Source organism: Lichenostomus cassidix, chromosome 5 (assembly GCF_008360975.1).
Source record: "Lichenostomus cassidix isolate B80296 chromosome 5, HeHo_3.0, whole genome shotgun sequence".
Lineage (NCBI taxonomy): Eukaryota > Metazoa > Chordata > Aves > Passeriformes > Meliphagidae > Lichenostomus > Lichenostomus cassidix.
The window spans coordinates 678,683-704,136 of record NC_139486.1 but is presented as its reverse complement, the minus strand read 5'-3'; positions in this window follow the sequence as shown (position 1 = coordinate 704,136).

Below are 25,454 nucleotides of genomic sequence, written 5' to 3'. Positions count from 1 at the left end.
GGCTTCCCTCCTTTGGGGCTGCCTGGGTCATGTCTGCTTGAGCTGAAAGGAAAACTCAGCAGCTTCTCCTCCCTTTGTCAGGTTGTGCCAGGGGAGGTTCAGGTTGGATATCAGGAAAAATTTCCTCACTGAGGAGGTGGTTAAGCACTGGAACAGGCTGCCCAGGGAAATGGTGGAGTCTCCATCCCTGGAGTGTTCAAACCCAAGTGGATATCCACTCCATGGTGTGGTTTTTGGGGCAGAGTGGTATTTGGCTGAAGGTTGCACTTGATGATCTCAGAGATCTTTTCCAACCTGAATGATTCTGTGATTCCAGCCAGGAAAAAGTGGGTCTGGAGCAGAGGGATAAAGCTGGGTATTCCCACCCATCCCACTGCAGATTGTCCAGATGGAAAATTTGACAGAGCAACTGGATAAAATGAGGAAAAAGGGCGAGAAACCTCTCCCTGTAGCCAGGGCTGTGGGGGGATCTCCTTTGTGCCATGAAAACACTAATGAACCTGGTAGGAAGGAGATTTTTGTAGGAATAAATCCCACTCTGTGCAGCCCTGGCTGTCCCAGGGTTTGATCCCACCTGGGATATCTCTCCCTCTTGTGCAGGTATAGGATCTGAGATGGGCAAGTTACAGAATTAAAAAAAAAACCAAAAAATCTTACAAACCTAGTCCTACTCCTGGGTTAGGGAGAGGTTTCTGAGGTTCTGTTCTGACCTGCAAAGCAAAGGTTGTATTTAATGGTGAGTGGGAAGGAAAACTTCCATATTCCCAGGTCCCTCCTGCACAGGAGGGCATTTTTTGGGAAATCTTTCATTTCAAGGAGTGTTTTTCCCATTCATTTTTCCTCATGAAAATCATCCATGGAAAATGACCAAGTGAGAGCAGGAGAATTGCCCATGCCCTGCTGGAATGATTGGTTCTGAGCTCTGGGGGGTTCCTGCCCAGCTGCCCCACTCTGCCCCACTTCTGGGATGGTTTTTCCCTGTTTTCAATCCCTTCCTGCTGAATTCATCCGGATGCTTCCCTGCAAATCCCAGAGGAACAGATGGCTCAGCATTCCAGGCTCTGCTGCCTGCCAGGGAACATCTGGAACATCTGGAGGGAGGAGGAACAGGTGGGGTTGAGTCCCAAAAAGTGGCAAATTTCCATCCTGGGAAGGAGCTCTGCCCGTGGGAAGTGTGGGATTTCATTGCCCTGCTTGGACCAACTCTACTGTGGCCATAAATTCAGTTTTTGGAAGGAAAATGGAGCTCACAGACAGGGAAAAGGTGTTCCCAAGGGCTGGTTTGGAATTCTTCTCTATATTATCTATATCGATCTATCTATCTATCTATAAAATGAAATACTATTTTATATATAATAAATATGTTATTACATATTATAATATTATATATAATTATAGATAATATAATGATATTATTATATATTATTATATATTATAATATTCTATATTAGATATTATTATAGGATATGTTATATATATTCTCTACATTATATATATAGAATACAAAATATTATATATTATATCTACATTATTCTTCTCTACATTCTCTATATCTATATTCTCTAGGAACAGTTCATTGGTAGCTACAGACATTCTGTGTGGTTTTATCAGGCAAAAAAAGGTGATATTTTCCCAATTTTTCTGGGAAGAGTCGTACAAAAATATTTGCTCCAACACGTTTTCATGTTTTTAACAAATTCTTATAGCAAGTTTATCCTAAAAATATCAGAAATACAGGATATAGATATTGCCAGAGCAGATTATGTAAGTGACTTGGTAGAATAATTTAGGAATTAATTTGCCCTTTTTTTTACTGAGTATAAACTCACAAGATTTGAGCACATAAAAAGCAACTTGTTTTCCTGCAAACAAGGAAAAATCCCGAGGTGTTCAGGAGAATATTCCCCCCTCTGAGCTCTGATGCAGCAGCAGGAGTTTCCCACTTCTCTCCAAGTGTTCCAGTCTGGCTCCAGCTCCCCCCAGCAGGCTGATGGGAACAACTGGGAATTCCAGATGCTGGCAAATCCCAACCCCCACGGGAAATATTCCTGGAGATATTAATAGCAGAGTGCTGGGGGGATTTGCATCTCATTAAGGGAGTTAATCTTAGCACGCTGCAGCTAATTTAGGCAACCAGACTGCCAAAAAGGACCAAAAAATAGCAGGTTAGAGCTGAATTAAAAACCCAGCGGGATGAAGGGGAGGCTGAGAGAGTACTGCAGAGCAGGAAGGGTCAGGAATCCTTTTTCCTGGTGAATTCCTGGAGTGGAATTCCTGGGGAGTTTCCTGCAGAGGTTTTTGGAGCATTGATTGAGGAAGGTGAAGCAGACAGGATGACACCCTGAGGTGTCCCAGACCTCTGGCCAGCTGTGGCTGCTGAATTTTGGGAATTGGGGTTTACACCAGGCAGCAACTGAATATATTTTTGCTAGATTTTTGCTCGAGGAAAAGGTGGAGTTCAGTGCTAGGAGTGAAAATGGAAGGGAAGGGTGAAATCATTAAATTTCACTGAGGTTTCACCTCTCCAAGAGCAAAGTGAAAGCTGCAATGTCACTGAGGAAAAAAGGGTTTCCTTCCTGGGATTTGTGGGAAACTTTTTTTCACCTCAAGTTTTTCTGGAATTCCATCTTTAAGCTAGAACTCTTCAGAGATAGATTGATTAACAGGGTTGGCCAATAAAAGAGGAAATGCTCAGAATTGGCCTTAAGTTGCACCAGGGGAGAAATTCCCAGTGGGGAGGGTGGGGAGGAGCTGGGATGGAATTCCCAGAGAAGCTGTGGCTGCCCCTGGATCCCTGGCAGTGTCCAAGGCCAGGTTGGACATTGGGGTTGGAGCAGCCTGGGACAGTGGGAGGTGTCCCTGCCATGGCTGGGGTGGCACTGGGTGGGATTTAAGGTCCTTTTCAACCCAAACCATTCCATGGTTCTATTGGATATCAGGGAAAGGGAATCCCCATCCCTGGAAGTGTCACAGAACTGTGGATGTGGCCCTTGAGCACATGGGGCAGAGGTGACCTCGGTGGGTTTGCAGCTGGACTTGGGGATCTTGGAGCTCTCCCCAACCTTAAAACTTCCAGGAATCACCGATGAGGGAAACACCCATTTCCCAAGCCTGGATTTCCATGGAATTCACCTCAGACCACTGCACGAGTTTCTAGTTCAGCAATTCACTGAATGCTGCTTTGCATTTTGGGCTGATCAGCTTTGATGTTCTCCCTGGGAGCTGATTGAACACTTTGATGTGTCTTTGTAGGGGGAGCAGCAGGTGGGGAAAAGGAAAGGGAAAGAAAAGGAAAAGGAAAAGGAAAAGGAAAAGGAAAAGGAAAAGGAAAAGGAAAAGGAAAAGGAAAAGGAAAAGGAAAAGGAAAACACTCAGCTATCCACAAGGTTCCTCCTTTATCTCTTCCCAGCAGTTTTCCCCAGCAGTGTTTGGCTGCAGCCAAGTGATCCCAGAGCCCCCTCCTGCAGCTCATTAACGTTATCAGAGATCCGTGGGGGGATGGCAGAGATAATTTCAAGTGTGCACAGAAAAATCTGCCTTTAAAAGAATAATTAACTCCGGCTTGGCTCAGGGTTTATCAGCAAGGTGAGGCTCAGTTGGTTTAAATTCTGTTTTTAAAGGGATTTGTAGCCTCATTCTCCAAGCCTGGATGACCTCTGATGAACTGACCCTGGTTCTGGGTGTCCTGGGAGCTCTGCTGGGGTGCAGGGGGAGGAGCTGCCCAGCCTGCCCAAACTGAGCTTTCTGCAGGGCTTGCAGCACTGAGGCTCCCCCTGTGCCCTGGGTGGCACTTGGGGACGTTTCCAGGGCTGTGCTTTGAGGTTCCTCTGGGCCTGGGGGTGTTGTGGGGCAAATCAAGGTGTGTCTGACTCTGGAGGGCTTGTTTGGGTGAGGCTGAAGCCTTCTGAGGTCACAAATCCAACCTTTACCCTATGAATTGCCACCAACAGGGGACTTTGCTTTTTGTTTCCTCCCAGAGCTTTGTCTCACCCCAGGGCATGAAATAATGCAGGAATAACACACTGTTATCCCCAATTCCTTGAATATATCCCAAATTCCCTTCTTTTCTGACACAAGGGCTTGAACAGGTGTGAATATCCATAACTCTTGGCTTGCATGGGATTCTCCAGGAGAAAATGCCAAGTCAGTGGTCAGGGAACAGAGGATGGGGAAAAGCTGAGAGGTTTTTCCAGGACTTATATCCTGATTTTCAGGACAGATGGATTGACTCTGATGCTGCTCTTGGAGCCCTTTGACGACAGAGATGCCTTCAGCTCCCTGGGGAATAAAGAAAATCTCTCTTAGGACTTCAATCTGGGTTTTGTTCAAAGGTTTGAGGGATTTTTAGGGAATTGGGCCTCCTGTTCAATGGCACTGCTGTTAATTAGCTGGTAATTGAGCTAATTGTGGGAATGTACGAAATAGCTGCTGCTTTTCTGGCTGAGATGATTCCCCAGCAAAGCTTCCCTACTGGAAATGGGAGGAGAGAGAAGATCAAAGGTTTTATTGGCATTGAGCACCTCAGGGAGAAGGAAAAGCAGGAGCAGAGTCTGCACTGCTGAGCTGTCTGTGCTTTCCTGGGGAGGAGATGGAGAAACAGGAATGTTGGGTCTGGAGCTGTGCTTGTCCAGCTCTGCCTGCTCTGTGCTCACAGCTGGGAAACTGCTGCAGGTTTTTTCCTTTGGCTTCTTCTGCACTTGTCTGCTTGAGGAGAGCAGCAGCATGGCAGGGAAATGCCTGGCAGGAGGGCTGGGCACAGATCTGTCAGGGAATCCAAGAAAAATTTGGGTTGGAAGTGACCTTAAATCCCATCCAGTGCCATGGCAGGGACACCTTCCACTGTCCCAGGCTGCTCCAAGCCCAATGTCCAGCCTGGCCTTGGACACTGCCAGGGATCCAGGGGCACCACAGCTTCTCTGGGAATTCCATCCCAGCCAGCAATTCCCAATTCCCAATCTCCCATCCATCCCTGCCCTCTGGCACTGGGAAGCCATTCCCTGTGTCCTGTCCCTCCAGCCCTTGTCCCCAGTCCCTCTCCAGCTCTCCTGGAGCTCCTTCAGGCCCTGGCAGGGACTCTTGTCTCCTTTTGCCCAGTTTTTTCCCATTTCTGCATGGAGAGTTTCCTCCTAACAAACCTCAGGATGCAGGAGGTGGAGCTCAGAGGAAACATCCCCTGGGTTATCCCACAATTAAAATGTCCATTTCTCCATGTGAGCTGGTGGGTGAAAGAGCAGAGATGTGGTTCCTTTTCTCCCTTTTTGGGTGCTGATGGCTCACAGTTCCCTGCATTCCCAGCAGCTCAATCCCAGGGATTTTGCTCATCCATGGCTTGCTCTCTGTGCCATCCCAGCCAGAGCAGGGAATTGATGCAAACCTTCCCAGGGTGGCTGTGGGAGGAGCTGAGGTGTCAGTAATGAATTAAATTAATTTCTCTGACTGAGCTGATGGCAGGAATTGCAGGAATTGCAGGAATTAGCCCAGCTCGGGTGGGTGGCTCTGGCAGAGCTGCACCTCTGGGAGTTTGCACAGCTCCAGCCTTGATTTCTTGATTCTTTTTCCATCCAAAAAAAAAGAAAATTAGGTAGATTTGGGCTCCAGGTGGTTCCAAGAGTGGTCCCAGCCCTGATCCTGGGGGACAATGAGCAGTGCTGTGGGATTAGGGCTGCTCCTTCCTACAAATTTTGGAGCAGCAGCAGGAAAATGCCCCCCAGCATTCCCCAAAATACTTCCCAGACATGTTGGCTAACGGGAGAGCAGTAATTAATTTTTTAAGGACTGCTAAAATCTCCTTTTGCCGCCGTGCATCACCTCAGTCCCTGCTGTTGAGCTCTCAGGCAGAGTTCCTCCTGCTCTCCCAAGGACAGCAGGAGGGAGTTGCTGCTCTCACAGCTCTGGGGAGCAATGGCACCAGGATAAATCCAGGGAAATCAGCTCCATTTAGGTCACTGGCTCTTGAGGAAAGCTTTCAAACGAGTATTTCAAGCCTGAAGGTGTTTTTTTCCCCTCCCTGAAGGAGTGGGAGGCCCTGAAAAGGCTCCTTGGTGCTCTGGGGATGCAAATGGGGACAGAAAGAGCCCCTGGGAGCTCCTCTGCTGGCACAGCCCACCTGGGTTTGCTGCAGCAATTCGGATGCCTTGGAAATCATTCTCGTCTGAAGAAAGGAAAAATTAAGCCCAGGAAACAAAGGAGAAGTGGTAATGATCAAGGCTGTTTGGATTTGATAGCTCAGGAATAAAATGAAAATAATCTCCTTGGCAGAGAAAGCCTTTGGTCACAAATACATTCAATTTCTCCTGATTTGTGCTGTACCTGGGCCAGGGCAGGAATGCCCAATCCCTGCAAAATCTCTGGGCGATTCTGCAGATCAGAAGGTTCTAGAAAGAAAATATTTCTGTTTGTGCTTTGCTTTTGTTCAGTGAAGGCTTTGAGCTCAGTGCAGCCTCGGGAGCTGACAGCAGAGCAGGGGGGTTTGTCCATAAAAAAAACTCCTAAAGTTTTAGGGAGGTGCAAAGGGAATTTCTAACATAATCTTTTCAAAACTTTTCAATGCTGTGTATTCATTCAGGCCGTTTATTCTGCTCCAAATGGGCTGTTTAATTTCATTACACCATAACGTTTTATTATTAAATATACATCGCTTGTAGAAGTGGAAACAACATGGAAATTGGAACTGTTCCTGGTGTTTTGATATCCTCCAGTTTTTTTCCCCCCGAATTATTTGCCTTGCAGGGAAATTCTGCAGCCAAACTTCCCTTTCTGATTTCCATCCCTCTGTTCATGCTTTGCTTCCTGCAGGATTTCCCTTGGGAAGTGGAATTTCAAACCCCAGCTGGATTGGCTAAAAACACACTCCTTCAAGCATTTGGGTTTCATTTAAACATGTTTTATCCTCAGCTGTCTCTGGGCACAGGGATTTCCCCTAAACCAGCAAATATCTGGGGGGAGTGGAAGCTCTCTGGGGGTTGCTCCTGCACTCCCCACCTTTCCCAGGAGTTTGATGCTGGATGAGCCACGAGGATGAATTTTAAGATCCTTTCCAACCCACATTGCTCTGGAATTCCATGAAAAATTTCATGGAATTTCCATGAATTCCATAAAAGAATTTCACGGCATCGTCTATGTGGGAAGGTCCTCAATCCAAGTGGATTCTGTTAGCACATGGAAAGTTCTCCATGCTCATTATTAGATGGGAATTCCTTAAATCTCTGCTCTCTGGAAGAGCTGGAGAACATGTGCAGGTGAATCCCACAGGTTTGGGTGATGCTTTGGTCCTGGCTGGAGGAGAAGAGCTGGGATTTACCTGGAGAAAAATGGAAATAAAACTGGCTCTGGGTCAGATGGACATGGATCAGAGCAGGAGAGAAACGTATTAAATATTAAAATATTATCTAATATTTTAATAATAATAATTCATTTTAAATATTTTAAAAACAGTTCTAATATTTTAATTTTTCATTTTTATTAATTAATATTTAATTTCATAATATAATATTTAATTGTATTATAAAGGTATCTGTATTAAAATATGGATATTTTAACGCAGCCCAATGGAGAAGTGCCTCTGGAGCAGCCAAAAATCTGACATTTTGGGGGATGGAAAGCACAGGATCTCAGCAGAGGCTTCCCTGTGAGCTCAGTGTGGTGATGAAAAGAAGGAGAGGTGTGATTGGAGTTACAGGTGAGGTGTGTGGGGAGAACAAGGGAACATTCCAGAATTTATCCTGGGGATGGACATGGATGATTCCTCAGTTCAGTGAGGAATGGCAAACCTGCAGCTGCTCTGCTCCACCATTGCACCAAACCATGCAGGGGAAGTGCACTGGAAATTCAGATGAGATTTAAAACAAAAAAAACCAAAGAGAGAATTGAAGTGTTTTGTGAGCACAGCATCAATAAAGTGTTGCAAATTCTTTGATATTTACCCACATGGCTCTATGAACTGATTACCATTGCAAGCACACTTCCCCTGAGCAGATGAAGGAATTCACACCATTCAGGAGTTAGCTCTCGTTTCCAAAGTCATCTTGTCATTAAATTCCTGTAAATTAAAGTGGGACTCCCTCTGGATTTTAAAGAGATTGTGTGAGAGAGCACAGCCTGCAGCTGTGTCAGCCTCTGGAAACTGAAACCTGCTGCCAGAATTCTGCATCTCTGGACTATTTTACACTTTGTGTGTGTAGCAAGAAATCATTGGACAAGGCTGAGAATGGAGAGAATTTTTGTGGAAGTTTTGTGGAAGTTTTAGGCTTGGGCAATGCAGGATTTCCTGCTGGGGCTGGTTGTGAATTCCCAGGGCAAGGAGGTGCTGATGGGATTTGTGTTAAAAATCAATATTTTAGAAATAAATCTCACCCCTCTGCAGGTTTCCAGCACAGTGGGGTGAGACCAAACCTTCCTAAAGCTTTCCAAAAACCCTTGGGAACCTCAGCCTGGTGCAAAGTCCCCAGAAATCCCCTAAATCCCTGTTGCTGTGGGAACTGAACCCACCCAGGGCTGGGGCAGCACAGCAAACAGAACAAAAAGCAACACAAAAAGCAGAATGGAAGGATTTTTATCTCTGCTGAGCACATTTTCTGGGCTGGGCTGGAAATGCAGGGTCTGGAAGCAGCACAGAGGGCAGGAGGAGAAGGCAAATCCACATGTGGATCACTGCTGTGTGCACCAAAACATGAAACACCCATGGCCTGCAGGCACAGGCAGTGGGGATGATGTCAAATATTTCACTGTATGATCCACCACAAGGTTTGGCATGGAATGAAGCAAACAGTGGCTTTTATCAGCTCAGGGTCTGAAATATTTCAGAGGTTCCAACCGCCAGGATGCCGATTCAGGCTGCAGCTGGCCGAGGCTGGGTTGTGGCTGATGGAGGTTCTGTCAAGCTGGGAAGAGGCAGAGCCATCAAAGGGTGCAGATGAAATGTTTAATTAGCAGGCTGCAGCTCCTGCTGCTCTGCCCTCCAACCCTTATCAGGGAGCAGCTGGGGAGCTGTGCTGGGCCCAAATATTGACCTTCTGCAGGGAGAAATGTTTGTCCAGCAGCTGGGATCTGGGGAAGCTGGGGAGATTTTCATGTGTCTGTCTGTGATGGGGAGAATGGCCCTTCCCTTCCCTTCCCTTCCCTTCCCTTCCCTTCCCTTCCCTTCCCTTCCCTTCCCTTCCCTTCCCTTCCCTTCCCTTCCTTTCCCTTCCCTTCCCTTCCCTTCCCTTCCCTTCCCTTCCCTTCCCTTCCCTTCCCTTCCCTTCCCTTCCCTTCCCTTCCCTTCCCTTCCCTTCCCTTCCCTTCCCTTCCCTTCCCTGAAACTTCCCTGAAACTTCCCTGAAACTTCCCTGAAACTTCCCTGAAACTTCCCTGAAACTTCCCTGAAACTTCCCTGAAACTTCCCTGAACTTCCCTGAAACTTCCCTTCCTGAAACTTCCTTCCTGACTTCCTGAACTTCCTTTTCCCTTTCCTTTCCCTGAAACTTCCCTGAAACTTCCCTGAAACTTCCCTGAAACTTCCCTGAAACTTCCCTGAAACTTCCCTGAAACTTCCCTTCCCTGAAACTTCCCTTCCCTGAAACTTCCCTGAAACTTCCCTGAAACTTCCCTGAAACTTCCCTGAAACTGTTTGGGTCAAAGGAACCTTAAATCCCATCTCATCCCACCCCAGCCATGGCAGGGACACCTCCCACTGTCCCAGGCTGCTCCAACCCCAATGTCCAACCTGGCCTTGGACACTGCCAGGGATCCAGGGGCACCACAGCTTCTCTGGGAATTCCGTCTCAGCTCCTCCCCACCCTCTTAGTGAAGACCTTTAAACCCCTAAGAGCTGCAGGGACATCCCCAGGCGGACACGGAGCCCCTGTGGGGTGTGGGGACAGCAGGAGGTCCCAGGGTGTCACCACCCATCCCAGGGTGTCGCCGCCCACCCTCTCCCCGCTCCGTGCTGCTCCAGGCTCTGCATCCCGGCTGGAAAAACCTTCCTTGCATTCCCCGCTCAGCTGGCAGCCGGAGGCAGGAAGGATGAATAATGGATCAGCTCCCGGGGAAGCTGCGTGTGGAGTCAGGGAGCTCCGGGATGGCAGCAGGCAGAGCAGCCTCTCCTCTCCTCCCCTCCCCTCCCCTCCCCGCGGGGTCTGCAGCTAATTGCAGAGGGGGTCAGCCAGGGCTGGGCGGGGAGGGGAATTTTGGGATGCACAGCTCTGTAATTGCTTTCCTCTCGCGGTTTGGGCCGTTGTGATGAGGATTCAGGGGTGGAATTGTGTCCTTGTTAATGTAAAGGCGCGCTGGGGGAGGAGAGGGGCTGGTTGGCTCTCTCTGGGGTGAGGATGGCAGAGCTCTGCTGTGGTTTGCTCTCCATGTCCTCCCGGAGGAGCAGGGTCTGTGTCCCTTCCAGCTCCAGGGATATTTCCATCCCTGGCTGCAGCCCCTGTCTCAAAAGGAGGGACTAAGAGTGGAATGGGTTTAAATTATGGTGAATTGAAGTGATATTTTTATCGTTCTGGAGGGTTTCTGACCCCTGACATCAGCAGCAATGCATCAGCCACTGACTGCAGGTACGAACAGCTCCACTGCAGGGTCTCTGCACACCTCCTCGGGCTCTGCCTGCGTTACAGGGATTTCCTCCTGGAATTCCTCACCAAGAGAGGTGCCATTTTCGTTTGGAAATGAGCCTTTTTCTACTTGAAATCCAAAGCAGCCGGGTTTGGAAAGCAGCAGTAGGGAAACAAAATACAATTCTTATCTCTCACCATCCAGCTGTATTTGGGGTGATTTCCTCAAGCCTCCCCAAATTTCAAACTGGCTCTGAGGGTCCAGGCCACGTCCAGAGCTCCATCCCTCCTCTCTGGGTCAGCAAAGCCCTCCTGAGGGGTTTCTCCAATTGCTGCTGCTAATTGAATCGATTAGATGTTGATTGATTAGCCTCCTGCTAATGAAGTGTTGGCCAGGCTGCAGCAGCTCCTGACAGTGAGAATTGTCCTCCAGCTGCTCCCAAACCTGGCCAAACTGGGACAGCCTCGAGGGCTTCCCTTCGGTGGAGAACATGGAGAATATTTCCTGCACGACATTCCTGGCCCTGGGAATGCAGAGATCCCCAGCTGCAGCTCCCAGCTCCTCCCGAGCCACCCCAGAGCTGCCCTGGATTGCTGCTCTGACACAGCCTGCGATTTTCATCCTGTTTGCATTTATTCCATGGAGGAAATGGCAGGCAGGAGGTCCAGAGAGCCTTTTTGCACATTTGTTGGTGACTAATGTCTGATTATTCATTGATCTGCAGGCTGGAGGTGTGAGCAATGAGCTCCCCTGGCTCAGCTGACGCTGGAATTAGGGAGGCAGCAGTGAGCAATGGTTTCATTTCGTCCTGAAAATGAAATGGGAGCTATTGGAGGGTTTTTTCCCCCCCAATTAGGAATGCTCAGGCTGTTTGAGGCGAGATGACAACAAACTCGCTTCCCATTTAATGAGCTCAGGCTAATTGTGGTTGGGGTGTGAGTCAGCCTGGGGAGCCACGGAGACAAGGGTGCTGCAGCTGCATTCTAATGGACTCAAACAGAGGGGCTAAAATGCCTTTCCTTGGGTTTTTAGAGATCCATGGGCATCGATCTGCTAATGCACTCGCTGCAGTTGGAGTTTAAAGGGAGTACCTGGATTTATCCCTGCTCAGCAGAACTTGCTGTTGTTTCCTAAATCCCACGGAATCTGAGGAGACACTGAAAGCACTTGGGAGGGCAGTGGAGGGAGGGATGTGGGTCTGGATGGGGAGGAAGATGGAATTTGGCGCTCAGATGCACTCAGGTTTTAGGATGGGCTGTGAAACAGGGTTTACTCTGGGTTTTTGGATAATGGGAGGTGTTGAAAATCTGATTCAAACTCTGTAGCATCTGTAAGACATGGAGGTAACAGAATGGAAGGTTTTTCCCACTGAAGCTTTCCTTGAAGCTTTCTACTTCACAGAACAGGAACTTTGAGACCTTAACTGCCCGAGGAGCACCAGGAATGCTCCTGCAGACCTCACCTGACGTTTATCTCTCCATTCCTGCTCTGCTTTGGGGTGTGAGCAGTGGGAGGATGAGCTGGTGCCTCCCTGTGCCCAGCTGGGTGCTGCAGCACCCTGGGAAAGCCAAAACCCCATGGGTGCCCTCGGGATGGGCAGAGCTGGCAGTTTGCCCTGCAAATCCCCACAGCTGAGCCAGGCAGCCCAGAGATGACTTTGCAAAAGCTCTGCACAGGGACTAATTAAGGGCAGCAATTTCCCTTTGCTTCCATCCCTCACAGCAGCCTAATTGGGAGGCATTTTCACCTGGAAAGGATTAATTTGAGCTGATGGATGTCCCCTCTCAGCCACCTCCCTGCTGCAGGGACAGCTCTGCTGCACCCTCGGGAGGCACACGGGGTGGGAAATTCCACATCCACGTGGCTCTGATTGATGGGAATGCTTTAATTAAGGGGCTGGAGAAGTTTCTTGGCTCAGAGTTTCACTCCACTAATCCTCAGTGAAATTTCCCAGAGCTTTCCAGAGAAGTGGTGTCCTCCTGCAGGGAATGCTGGGTAATATCCCAGAATTCTGGGATGGTTTGGGTTGGGAAGGACCTTAAATCCCATCCAGTGTCACCTCCCACTGTCCCAGGCTGCTTCAACTCCATCCAGCCTGGCCTTGGACACTGCCAGGGATCCAGGGGCACCACAGCTTCTCTGGGAATTCCATCTCAGCCAGGAATTCCCAATTCCCAATCTCCCATCTAATCCCTGTTTTCAGAAAACTCTTTATTTGATGTGTTTTCAATGTTCTTTCATGCGGAGAGAGGAAAACCTTTTGCTGTTTTACTGTTTGAGATCAGATCAGTCTCTAAGAAATTTGAGTTCGTTTTTTGGGCTATGTCTGATTTGTCACTTGACAAGGGCAGAGTTCCTTTGAGGAATTTGGGGCTCAGGGATGTGCAGTTGGAGGATCCATGGAACCAGAAAAAACCCAGGAGCAGAGCCCACATGGGGCTGAGCAGTGCCAGAGTGAGGGAGCACCTTCCCCATCCTTTCTTCCCATCCTGATTTTTCTTTTCCATCCTTTCTTTCTTCCCCATCCTGATTTTTCCAGTTTCCCTATAAGGGATAGGCTTTAAATAATATAAATATAAATATAAATATAAATATAAATATAAATATAAATATAAATATAAATAATATAAATAGAAATAAAAATAAATATAAATAATATAAATATAAATATAAATAATATAAATATAATGTCTCTCTGAGCATCTCCTGAGGAGGTGATGGAGGCAATAACCTGAATTGATATGAAAGTTCTAACACTGGGATTTATCTTGCCCACTTCACCTTCTCCCCCACCCTGAGGAAGGTGGTTCATGGAATTCCCTTCTGAATCAAGACCTGCATCCCCAAAACTTCCTGAAAACCACCATTATTTGTAACAGTGTGTGCAGCATTCCAGCAGTGCCCCAAGGCCTCTCCAGAACAACCATCAAGGTCACAATTAACATTCTGGAATTTCCAATCTTGGAACAACAAAGGAATAACTCTGAGCAAAAGGAGCAACTGGATCTTTCCCTGCTGCAGGCCTGGAAATGCTGTTTGTTCTTTGGAACAGCAAGCAGCAGTGGTTAAATTCCCAGGCTCCCGAGTGCTGCACCATTTCTCAGGGAGAGCAAGGGATTTTAAGCAGGTTTTGCAGGGAATGATGAAGTTTGCACAGCACAGCCTTGGGTGGTGCTTTGAAAAATGAAAGGAAAGTCATTTGGAGAGCAGAGGAGGTAATGATGGAGTTAGTTCTTCCCCAATTAATTTCTCTAGAATCACTAGAAGTGTCTGAACTTCAGGCTGCCCGAGTTGAGTTGAGGCAGAGCAGACAGAAGTTCAGTGCTGAGTGCACAGGCAGCTCCTGGGAAGGTTCCCTGGGGAATCCCAAATCCATTTGGCTTTTCTATGCAAATCCTGGTGGTGACAGCGCCTGGGATGTGAGCTCTGTGGGGATTTCACCCCAAATTCACCCCTTTAATTGCATTTGGGAGGGTGCAATTCTGTGGAACTCTTCAGTGGGATATGCTGATTCCATCCCAGGTCCCAGGTCCTTGGGATGTAGCTGGATCAGGTGCCAAGGCTGACAGCTCCATGGCAGAATTCCAGGCTCTGAAATCTGGCAGGGCTTGGCTCAGTCACTCTTTTCTCCTGCATGAAATATTCACATGACCCACCAGCTCTGGAGGACTCCCAGTGATCCCAGGGCTGCAGGCACAGCTGGAAGGGGTTGGCACCAAAAAGAATTAAAAATGAGGATATTTCTGTGTGGAGATGAAGATTCCGTGCGTATTACACTGATGGAAATGAAGGAAATGTTATTTGAAATTCCACACACTGTGGAACTTGTGACCCAGGGGGATTTTCAGCCCCATCCTGGTGGGGCCAAGTTGTGGCTTCAGGGAGAGAAAGATGTTTAGAGCTTGTTGAATTCCTGTTGAATTTTTATGTCCTTTATAAAGTGCAGGTTTGTAACCTGAGTGACTCCATTCCTTGGGCATGGACAAGGCTGGGCAGATTGGGACAAAGAGTTTAAAAATCCCAACCCTATGGAGACTAAACCCCAGGATGGTTTGGGATGGGGATTTTAAAGCCCATCCAGGGACACCAGGCTGGATATCCAACTATCCAACCTTGACACTGCCAAGGATGGGATCTCCACAGATTTCTTGGGCAATCTGTGCCAAGTGTTTTCCCAGCAGAGACTGATTAATGAGACATTGGCCATCCAAGGAAAAGAGGGATTCTTCTTCTTTTCTTCTTTTCTTCTTTTCTTCTTTTCTTCTTTTCCTCTTTTCCTCTTTTCCTCTTTTCCTCTTTTCCTCTTTTCCTCTTTTCTTCTTTTCTTCTTTTCTTCTTTTCTTCTTTTCTTCTTTTCTTCTTTTCTTCTTCTTTTCTTCTTCTTTTCTTCTTTCTTTTCTTCTTTTCTTCTTTTCTTTCCTTCTCTTCTTCTCTTCTTCTCCTCTTCTTCTTCTCTTCTTCTTCTCCTCTTCTTCTCCTCTTCTTCTCTTCTCCTCCTCTTCTTCTCTTCTTTTTTTTTCCTTTTCTTCTTTTCATCTTTTCATCTTTCCCTCTTTTCTTCTTTCTGACTTTAAATATAACATTGTATTTTATTTTCTTTCCTTTTCTCCCTTTTCCCTCTCAGTGCCCAGGCCCTGGAAGAGCCGTCTCCTGCAGGGTTCCACGTGAGCCCTGGCGCACAATTGCAGCCCAATTTGGCTGAAGGCATGAGTTTGACAGGAAGGTACAGCTGTAATTTCTCAGGCTTAGCCAGGATGCCAAATAAATCTATATCATCTTGACAATTATATCTTTACAAAAGCTCGGGAAAGAACAGCCAGGAAAGCTTGTCAATAAGTTCACTTTTTATTAGAGGAAAGTCCTTTGGAAAGCCCACGAAGGCAGCGTTTCCTGATGGATCTCTCGCAGGCAGCCGCTGTGGGAGGCTGCTTAGAAAGAGCTTTTTATTGACAAACTTTTATTTTAGAGGAAATTTTTCCTCACAAAGCCCTAGCTGGAGTCATTGCACGGCGCAGCCATAAAACCAGATATGGAGTAGGGATCATTTTGGCTTTTCAGGCCCCACAGAGAATGGGATTCAAGGGTTGTGCTGGTGGCACTAATCACCACTGGGTCATGGAGCAGGGGCTGAACAGGGGACAGGGCTGGGGACAACATCCAGCAGGAACCCTACAAGCTGAGTGGGAGGAGATTTCCAAAGTCAAATACCAGATCAATTAGTGCTGCCTGTGATCCCAGCACCCAGGAGAGCCAAATTTCCTTGTTCTCTCCTTATCCATGCTCCCCTCTCCACCAGGCTGTCGGGAAGAACAAATGGAACCTAATTCCGTTTGCTATTTAGGACATCTATATATAACCACAGGAATATGGGCTGTGACCCTTGGGGACCTCCAGCCACTCCTCCTCTCTCTGCCCTACTTCTGCTGGTTCTGTTTGCCGAGGAGCTTCTTCTTCATGGAGCTCTTTTTGGAGTGAGCAGCTACAAAACCTGGAAAATGTGTCTTTTACAGGCATTCCTCAGCCTGAGCAGCTCTCACCTGCCAGCAGCATGAAAGAGGAGTTCCTGGATGTCAAATGCTTTCAAATTTCCCTGCTTTGATCAGAGCCCTGCTTGGGCTGAAGTTTTCTCAGCATCCTCCTGGGAGTGTCCTGGGTGGCATTTTGGGATTATTCCCAGCCCCAGTGAAGCTCCTTCCTGATCTGAAAGTGACTTTGCAGGGCCTGAGCTGCAGGAATCAGGAGGGAGTTCAGCTGTGCAGAGGAAATCCAGGCCTGCAGAAATCCAGGCCTCCCAGGACTGCAGAAAACATCCCAAAAAACCAGCTGGGAGATCCCAAATGATCCCCTGGGAGCTGGAAGGGAGCTGGGGAAGCTGGCAGGGGTGAGGGATGGAGAAGGAGCAGTGAGAGCCACGCTGTGGGCAGGAGCTGAGCTGTGCTGGTGATGCAGCAAAACAGGACTGAGGGAAAAACAGCCTTGGAATAACAGAGCAGGGAAAGCAGGGTGGAGAGGTTGTTTTTTGAGCAGGAAGCAAACAAAGCTCCTGGTGGAATGTGAATCACAGAATCCCACAGTGGTTTGGGTTGGAAAGCACCTTAAATCCCACCCAGTGCCACCCCAGCCATGGCAGGGACACCTCCCACTGTCCCAGGCTGCTCCAAGCCCAATGTCCAACCTGGCCTTGGACACTGCCAGGGACAGCCACAGCTTCTCTGGGCATCTGTGCCAGAATTGTTTTCATGTTGCAGAGGAGCTTTGACTCCTCAGGGATGAGAGAGGGAGTGCTCAGGGTGCTGAGGGTGCTGAGGGCACTGAGGGCTGGGAGGAGGGATCACCTCCCTCTGCAGCCAGGGAGAGCTTTCCCTGCTGATTTATTGCTCCTTGGTTTCCCTTTCTCCCACACAATGCACAGCCTGTCTGCAATGGTTCCTCTACAAAGGCAAGCCTGTCAGGTGGTGCTGTTTTCAGGTGCATTTCTGAAACATTTCTGCTTTTGGGAGTTCTCAGTGTTCCACATCTGTGCTATTTCGGGAAGCCTGGATGACCACTGGCTGCGGGAGAGTTCTGAGTGCCTGGCAGTTTTTAGATCCTGGCAAAATGTGTGTGGGATGCAGCTCTGCCTGTAAGGATGGAGGAGATGCCTGCAGAGAACATCCTGCTGCCTACCTGTCAGCCCAGGTAGAGAACATTCTGGAATTTGGATCAGGGGAATGTCCTGACCTTCACCAGAGCACAGAGCAACCCAAGGCCCAAAATGCTCAAATCCAAATGCTCAAAGTCATTTGGATGCAGCTCCATGCAGGAATGCCAGGAAGGGTTGGGGTTGCTGACCACTGGTTTTGGAGGGGTTTTGGCACAAGGACATGGAATCCCAAAATCACTGAGGTTAGAAAAGCTTTCCAAGGTCACAGAGTCCAGGCTGTGCTCAAAGCCCACCTTGTCCCCAGCCCCAAGTTCTGAGTGCCACATGCAGGAATTCCTGGGACACCTCCAGGGATGAGCACTGCAAACCTCCCTGGGCAGCTCCTGACCACCCTTTCCATGGAGAAATTCCTGCTGCTGTCCACCCTGCCCCTCCCCTGGCCAGCCTGAGGCTGTTCCCTCTCCTGCTGTCCCTGTTCCCTGGAGCACAGCCTGACCCCCCGGCTGTCCCCTCCTGGCAGCAGCTGTGCAGAGCCACAAGGTCCCCCTGAGCTCCTTTGCTCCAGGCTGAAATTGCAAATCAGTCTCTGAATGCCTGGAAATCCTTAGCCAGGAAAGCAGCACAGGGAGCTTTGTGGTGGGGAGAGCTGAGCTCCAATCCCAATCCCAATCCCAATCCCAATCCCAATCCCTGCCAAATGTGGGAAGCACTCAGGGAAGGCTGTCCTTGCTCCCTGCTCCCTCCCAGCAAACCTGCAGCCTCCAGGAAGGGCATCTCTTTGAGGATAATTGTTTAATTAAGTCTTAAAATGATAGAGAATCTGCTCCATATTAGGTTAGTGCCTCCACTGCTTAATTAACTTTATTCCTACTCTAGGTTTGTTTAGTTTCACCTTCCAGCCTTTGCTTCTCATTATGACTTTTTTTACTAAATTAAAGTATCAGAATTGCCTGCCTGTGATGACTCTAAAGAACACAGAGAAATTGGCTCTTGCTTTTCCCTTGGATAAATTAGAAAGGTCAAGTGCCTTTAACCCTTAATATCTGTATAAAACTGGCTTCAAAGGAGAGACCTCCAGAGGAGACCATGGAGATATTCCAGGGGATGGAGCCAGGCTGGGAGAGCTGGGAATGTTCCCCTGGAGAAGGGAAGGATCCAGGGAGAGCTCAGAGCTCCTGCCAGGGCCTGAAGGAGCTCCAGGAGAGCTGCAGAGGGACTGGGGACAAGGGCTGGAGGGACAGGACACAGGGAATGGCTTCCCAGTGCCAGAGGGCAGGGAGAGATGGGAGATTGGGAATTGGGAATTGCTGGCTGGGATGGAATTCCCAGAGAAGCTGTGGCTGCCCCTGGATTCTTGGCAGTGTCCAAGGCCAGGCTGGATATTTTTGGAGCAGCCTGGGACAGTGGGAGGTGGGATGGGATGGGATGGGATGGGATGGGATGGGATGGGATGGGATTGAATGGGATGGGATCTATGGGATGGGATCTATGGGATGGGAAGGGATGGGCTTTGCTGTCCCTTCCAACCCAAACCATTCCAGGATTCAATGCCATCCCTCCTCTGAGCCTGAGAACTTCCAGGCTGTACCTTGGAGTCCCAGGACATGATGGATGGATCTGGCAAAGCACTTCTAGTCCTGCTGCCATCCCACCCCCCTGCAGCTCTCTCCAGTCCCAGCCACCCCTCCTGTCTGGCACATGCCTGTGCTTGGAATTCACCCTGATACTTCTGAGGATCCCAACTCCCAGAGAAAGGCAGGATCATGAATAAACATCATGAATAATTTCCTGAGCAAAGCAGAACTTCATCCCTGACTGCAAGGAGAGGGGCAGGAGGAGAGCACTAATTAGAATATTTATGCAATCCAGCCTTGATGAGATCCTTCCTGACAAGGCAGTCAGAGGTCACTGCATTTTAATTCCATGGAAATGCCACATTCCTGGAGCAGCTCCGTGCTTCAGTTGCAGGTGCTGCCCCACGTCCTCCTGCTCTCCCAGCTCTCCTGGGCTGGAGGGTCCTGGGGCTCCCTTTGGGGTGCAGCTCTGGGCTGAGGGACACAGGAGCTGGGGGTGCTGAGCAGCAGAGTGGCCTCAGCTGAGCTTTGGGAGATTTCAGCTTTTTTTCAGCTCTGTCCAGGGGGGTTGGAGCATGTGGAAGGTGCTTCTGTTTCCTGTCTCTTCTAGAGGGTTGATTTCATTCTGGGTTCCTTCCAACCTTTCCTCAGAAAGCTTTAGGGGCTGATGGAACTCATTGGGGTTGTGCTGGTCTTTGGTGACCTTCAGGACAACCAGGAGAGGTTGGGTGGGCAGGATGAGCTGATTCCAGGGTGGATCCTGATCACTGGGGTTGTGCTGGTCTTTGGTGACCCTCAGGAAAATCAGGAGATGTTCTGTGGGTGGGATGAGCTGATTCCAGAGTGGATCCTGATGGAACACATTGGGGTTGGGTTGTGCTGCACACTAGTGAACCTCAGGAAAACCAGGAGGTGTTCTGTGGGTGGGATGAGCTGATTGCAGAGTGGATCCTGCAGGAAGGAGCAGAAGGACAGAGCCATGGTGCCCAGGCTGCAGGCAGGGAGTGGGGATGGGGTTGGGCACCCCCTGCCTCCGGGGAGGATCTCATGGGATCTCAGCTCTGGGAAAGCAATTCCATAATCCCACTGGACACAAAGGACCTGCACTGGGCTCTGCCACAGTAACAAACAGGGGTTTTCCAGCCCGGATGGATGTTCCTGCTGTGACACAGTCCCTGGGTGAGGAGTGCTGTCACTGGGGGACACCGAGGGCACAGAGGTGTCACTGGGGGACACCGAGGGCACAGAGGTGTCCCTGCAGTGCTCTGTGTCCCCTGTAACCAGCAATTCCTTTGTCTGGAGCAAACACAGAGATGCTGGTTGTTCTCCTTCACCAAAAGTGCCAGGAGGATGTTTCCTTTCCCTAGCCAGAGGTTATCCCTGTGGGAGAGGCTGCCAGGACCATCCTGCCCTTGGCACTGTGGGGTGGGAAAGAACCTCTCTGGAATCTCAATTCCTGCCCAGCTCTTCTCCTCTCCCCAGCAGTCCTGCGTGTTTTTCCTAACTTTAAAACAGAGAAATCTCTAATTTTTTAAACCTGTCACGTCCTTGATTTCAATAAAATCAGGCAGCAGAGTATTAGAGCTAATGATATGTTTTAGACAAATAATAGTTTTATTGCCCTGGGTTTATAATCTTTTTGATTAAATGATTTTTCTCAGATATTTGCACTCCCTCATTTGTTTTCTTCCTGTTCTATAGAGCCATTTTGAGGTTGTTATTTTTCTGACCAATGCAGGTGACATTTGATAAGCTGGGTGTCCCAGGCGAGGTCTGCAGGTGAGACAATGCTCGTGGGTTTAATAATTTGAAGTTTAAAGATAGGAGGGGGCAAATCGTGCCCAGAGAAGCTGTGGCTGCCCCTGGATCCCTGGCAGTGTCCAAGGCCAGGCTGGACATTGGGCTTGGAGCAGCCTGGGACAGTGGGAGGTGTCCCTGCCATGGCTGGGGTGGCACTGGGTGGGATTTAATGTCCTTTACAACTCAAACCATTCTGGAATTCTGGGATTTATGTTAATGAGACATTCCTCTCTCTCTCTCTGCTCACTCTGGTGCCTTTCCAGGGCACCTGCTCTGCCTCCACAGCATTTCCACATCCAGCTCTGCTCTCCTGGCCAGCCCAGGGGGAGCCAGAGCAAAGCCCAGGCTGCCTGTCCAGCTCTGCAGTTCCTGCCTGGCCACATGAAGGATTTTTATCCAGAAAAATGTGTGTTGCTGGTTATTGTAACTTTGTGCTTTAAGAGGACAAAGGCAGACAGAAATGGTCAATAAGGCAGACATGATAAAAAGGGTAAATCTGCTCGAAAAAAAAAAAGCTGTGCCTTATTTTCTCTCCCAAATAAATCAGCTGGGGAAAAGCTGAGTCAATAAAGCTCACTTTGAGCAAAGCTCCTTTTTGCTGGTCGGGAGATACATTGCTTGTATGTTAATTGGCCCTTTAATCACTCTGGTGTGCTGGGCTGCTGCCTTTGGAGTCCTGCTGGAAGCTCTGCCTGCCACCCCTTTATTGCTGGGAAAATCTCCTGAAAAGAGCCCGAAAATGTTCAATATCTGCAGAGGGGCTGAGAGCAGCCATGAACAGCTCCACCAGCCCTTGGTGGGGCTTGTTTCTGCCAGGTGCCTGCAAGCCTCATTTTCTGGTCCTGCAAGCCTCATTTTCTGGTGCTTTCCATAATTTTTGTAGCAGTAGGAAAGCAAAAAAAAGCAATCGGTGGTTCTGGTGTCACAGAAAGATTCCCAGCCCGTTTTCAGCCCTATGGTGGAGCAGCACGAGGCTTGGCAGGAGTTTGGCTTCTCTGCTAATTAACATTAGTGGAAGGGGTGGAAGGGGGAAAGCAACTCTTGAGGAAAATTTAGAAAAATTTGGGGAAGAATGCAAAAATACTCCATTTTGTTTAAAGAATCAGAAGTGATTCTTTAAACACACAGCACAATGTATTTTATAGCAGATATCTGGGATTTCTCTGGAAAATGGGACCTGTTGGCTCAGGATGTGCCAGGCAGAGGCTATGGGTGCAGCTTGGGAGGAGTTCTGTGTTCCTCAGCTTCCAGCACTCTCCGGGGACTTTCACAGCAAGTGGAGGTGTTGATGTTGGGCTTGGTGGGAAGTGCAGCAGCAGAGGTTGTGTGATTCATCTCCAGGAAAACAAGCCAGGAGTGTTGGATCCCCTGGAGAAGGTGAGTGTGGGGTGGGTGGGACAGGAGGGGTTCCATCTCCAGGGTGGCTCCAGGGTGGAATCCTCACCGAGCATTCCCTGGGGCTGAACGTGACATCAAACCCAAATAAATCCCTCTGTTGGATCAGAACCCACCTGGTGTTCCAGCAGGGATGGGATGGGATGGATGGGATGGGATGGGATGGGATGGGATGGGATGGGATGGGATGGGATGGGATGGGATGGGATGAGCCCTGGAACAGCTCAGGGCTGCCCATGGCTCTGGGCTGGGAATGCTGCTGCTGTCCCAAACCCATGGATGGTGTGAGCAATGGGGTCAGCATGTCCTGAGGGAATGGGGGATTTCTCCATGGAGTAAAGGGAATCTGATTGGAATGTGATGCAGAGAGAAGAGTAAGAAAGAGATCATAAAATCAGAGAGCCATGGGATGGTTTGGGTTGGAAGGGACCTTGTAAATCCCATCCAGTGCCACCCCAGCCATGGCAGGGACACCTCCCACTGTCCCAGGCTGCTCCAAGCCCAATGTCCAGCCTGGCCTTGGACACTGCCAGGGATCCAGGGGCAGCCACAGCTTCTCTGGGAATTCCAGCCCAGCCAGGAATTCCCAATTCCCAATATCCCATCTCTCCCTGCCCTCTGGCAGTGGGAAGCCATTCCCTGTGTCCTGTCCCTCCAGCCCTTGTCCCCAGTCCCTCTGCAGCTCTCCTGGAGCTCCTTTAGGCAAAGTACTTGAACTTCCTGTGAAGTCAGGGGTGAGAAGGATTGGTGAGATGAATTCTTCTCCCCTCAATGTCTGTCACATTTTATCCACTCCAGTCCAACTGGAATTTCCCAGGGACTGGTGATGGAGTGAAGGCTGCAGTGAGCTCAGAGCTGTGGTTTGGTGTGAGGCTGTGCTCTGAGCAGATCCAGCAGCATCCATGCTTCTTCCTTTCCTAATTTCTGCATTCAGTGACAGCTTTCCAGGCCAAACCGTTTGCTTCTCCCAGCAGGCAGAGCCAGGAGGCTCCAGAGGATCTCCTCCAGAACTTCCCAGGAGCTGCAGAGCTGCTGTGCCTCCTGTGCTGCTGCCCAAGCCTCACTGGCTTTAATGTTATTATTGGTATTGGAAAATATAGCAGTTTAAAGATTTTGTATAACTTTATTCAAAGTGTTATGTTTGTCTTCACCCCAGGAAAAGGAATTTTAGGTTTCTCTCCAGGCCATTGCTCTAGCAGGTGAGGTGTGATGAACTCAGCAGATCAACAGGCTGGAGGAAGCCAAAGCTAAAGAGCTCTCAGCAGAACATCAGCAGCCAGCAGTGGCTATCTACAAACAGCTACCCCAGAGCACCTCCAGCAGGGCTGAAGACATCTGGGCAGGAAAGGACTGAGAGGAGAACTGGAGAATGAAAAATCTAATGAACATCATTGGTGAGGAGATTCAGATCCAATGGAAACTGAATGCTGGGGGTTTGCTCAGCTCTGCACCAATGAACACTGACCCAATGCATTGCTGTGGATTCTGACTGTATAAAATATCTGAAAAATCTAGTAAAATGCTGTGTGATGGAATGATTCTCTGTGCACAGCCGGGCTGGGTGTGGATGAGATGATTTCTGTGGTACATCCTGGCCAGAGCAACATCCTGGCCAGATAATAAAGCAATGCCTTGACTCTCTGACATTAAAATGTTGTTGGAGGGATTTTGTTTTTCCCCCAGTTTCAGTGACATCTCCTTCCCGGGAAGGGGAGCAGCAGAGGAGCTGTTCTCACCTGCTCTCCTGGACGTTTTCTGCTGGGAATATTTTGTTCCAAGCTGCAGCAGAGCGCTCTGCTGAAGAACAAATCAGGCTATTAGAGCTGCACTTTAATCTTCCCTCTGGGAACATGGAGCTTCCCAATCCCATCCTGATGGCAGAGCTAAGCACTGCTGGAGTTCTAATGCACATCACAAGTTGCCATCGTCCCCTGTTTGCAAAGGTGAGGGAAGAGATCTTTTGTGGATGTGCTGGAATGAATGCAGGAAATCCTGCTGGTGTTTGTCCAGCCTCAGACCCAACCCTGCTGCAGCTAAACCCGAGTTTGGGGCAGATGGGCTCTGGGTGAAAACTGGGAATGAGAAACTCTAAATGTTACCCCACAAGTTACCTGGGGCAGGTGGGATTTGTGTGTTGTCCTGAACTCTGGGATAAAAGAAGCTTTAATTATATTTCCAGGCAGTGATGAAGGGATTGATCATGGAATCACATTCAGGATTTGGCTGGGAGAGACCTTAAGTCCCATCCAATGTCCAGCCTGGCCTTGGACACTTCCAGGGATCCAGGGGCAGCCACAGCTTCTCTGGGCAGCTCTGCCCTGGAATCTCGCATGGTGAGACATGGGAATATGTGGGAATTCCATTGCATTAATCACTCTGTAATTCCTAAATCCCCCCACTGTGCACTCTCCTAATTCCCATCTTTCCTGTCCTGTTCAGGAACCTTCTCTGGGCCCATTGATTTGTGGTGCAGCTCAGGATTTATCTCCCCTGCAGCTCCTCTCTGAGGTGCCATGAGCACCTCAGGGTCCCAAACCCCTTTGTCCTCAATGCCACAACCTGCTGAGCTGAGAGTGGAACTGGATGGGCTTTGAGATCCTTCCAACCCAAACCATTCTGTGGTTCTGTGATCAAAACTAAAACTGAAACAAATAAATGAAACCCACTGATGGCATCCAGGAAGAAAACTGGAAATGTGTCCACAGAAGGTGAAGATCCCTTTTGCTTTCAGTTGGATTGTCCTGGTGGGATGAATTTCCATTGCCCTTTAGGAACATGGATTTGACATCCAGGGGACTGGGAGGGAGCTTTGGGTGCCACAAAAAAGGAGCTTTTAAGGGGGAATACATTGGTGAGGGATAATTTTGGGATCCTTGCTGGGTTTAGGGCTCTTGTGGATTTCCTGTGCTGGCCTGGAGAGATGAGTGCTCTGAGGGAATGCAGGGATCCAGCAGCCCCGGAGTGGTGTGGGAATGCCATGGGAATGGTGTGGGAATGGTGTGGGAATGCTGCAGAAATGCTGTAAGAATGCCGTGGGAATCCTTTGGGAATGCCGTGGGAATGCTGTGGGAAATGCCATGGAAATGGTGTGGGAATGCTGCAGGAATGCTGTGGGAATCCTGTGGGAATCCTATGGGAATCCTTTGGGAATGCCATGGGAAATGCCATGGAAAATGGCGTGGGAATGGTGTGGGAATACTGTGGGAATGGTGAAGGAATGCTGTGGGATTGCTGAGGGAATGCTGTGGGAAATCCTGTGGGAAATGCTGCAGCAATGCCGTGGGAATCCTGTGGAAGTGTCGCTGTCCGTGGTGCTGCCGGCAGCTCTGCTCTGACCCTGGGCAGAGACACCAACCCTGTCACATCCATCCCAAATCTCCCACAGCACAGCATCTCCATTCACTCCCGAATTAGGTTCTCCTCCAGCTCTCAGCGGAATTCCAACTTTTCCCATCCCAATGCCCATCCCTGGACATCCCCTGCTCTGTGCCCCTCCAGCCTTCAGTGCC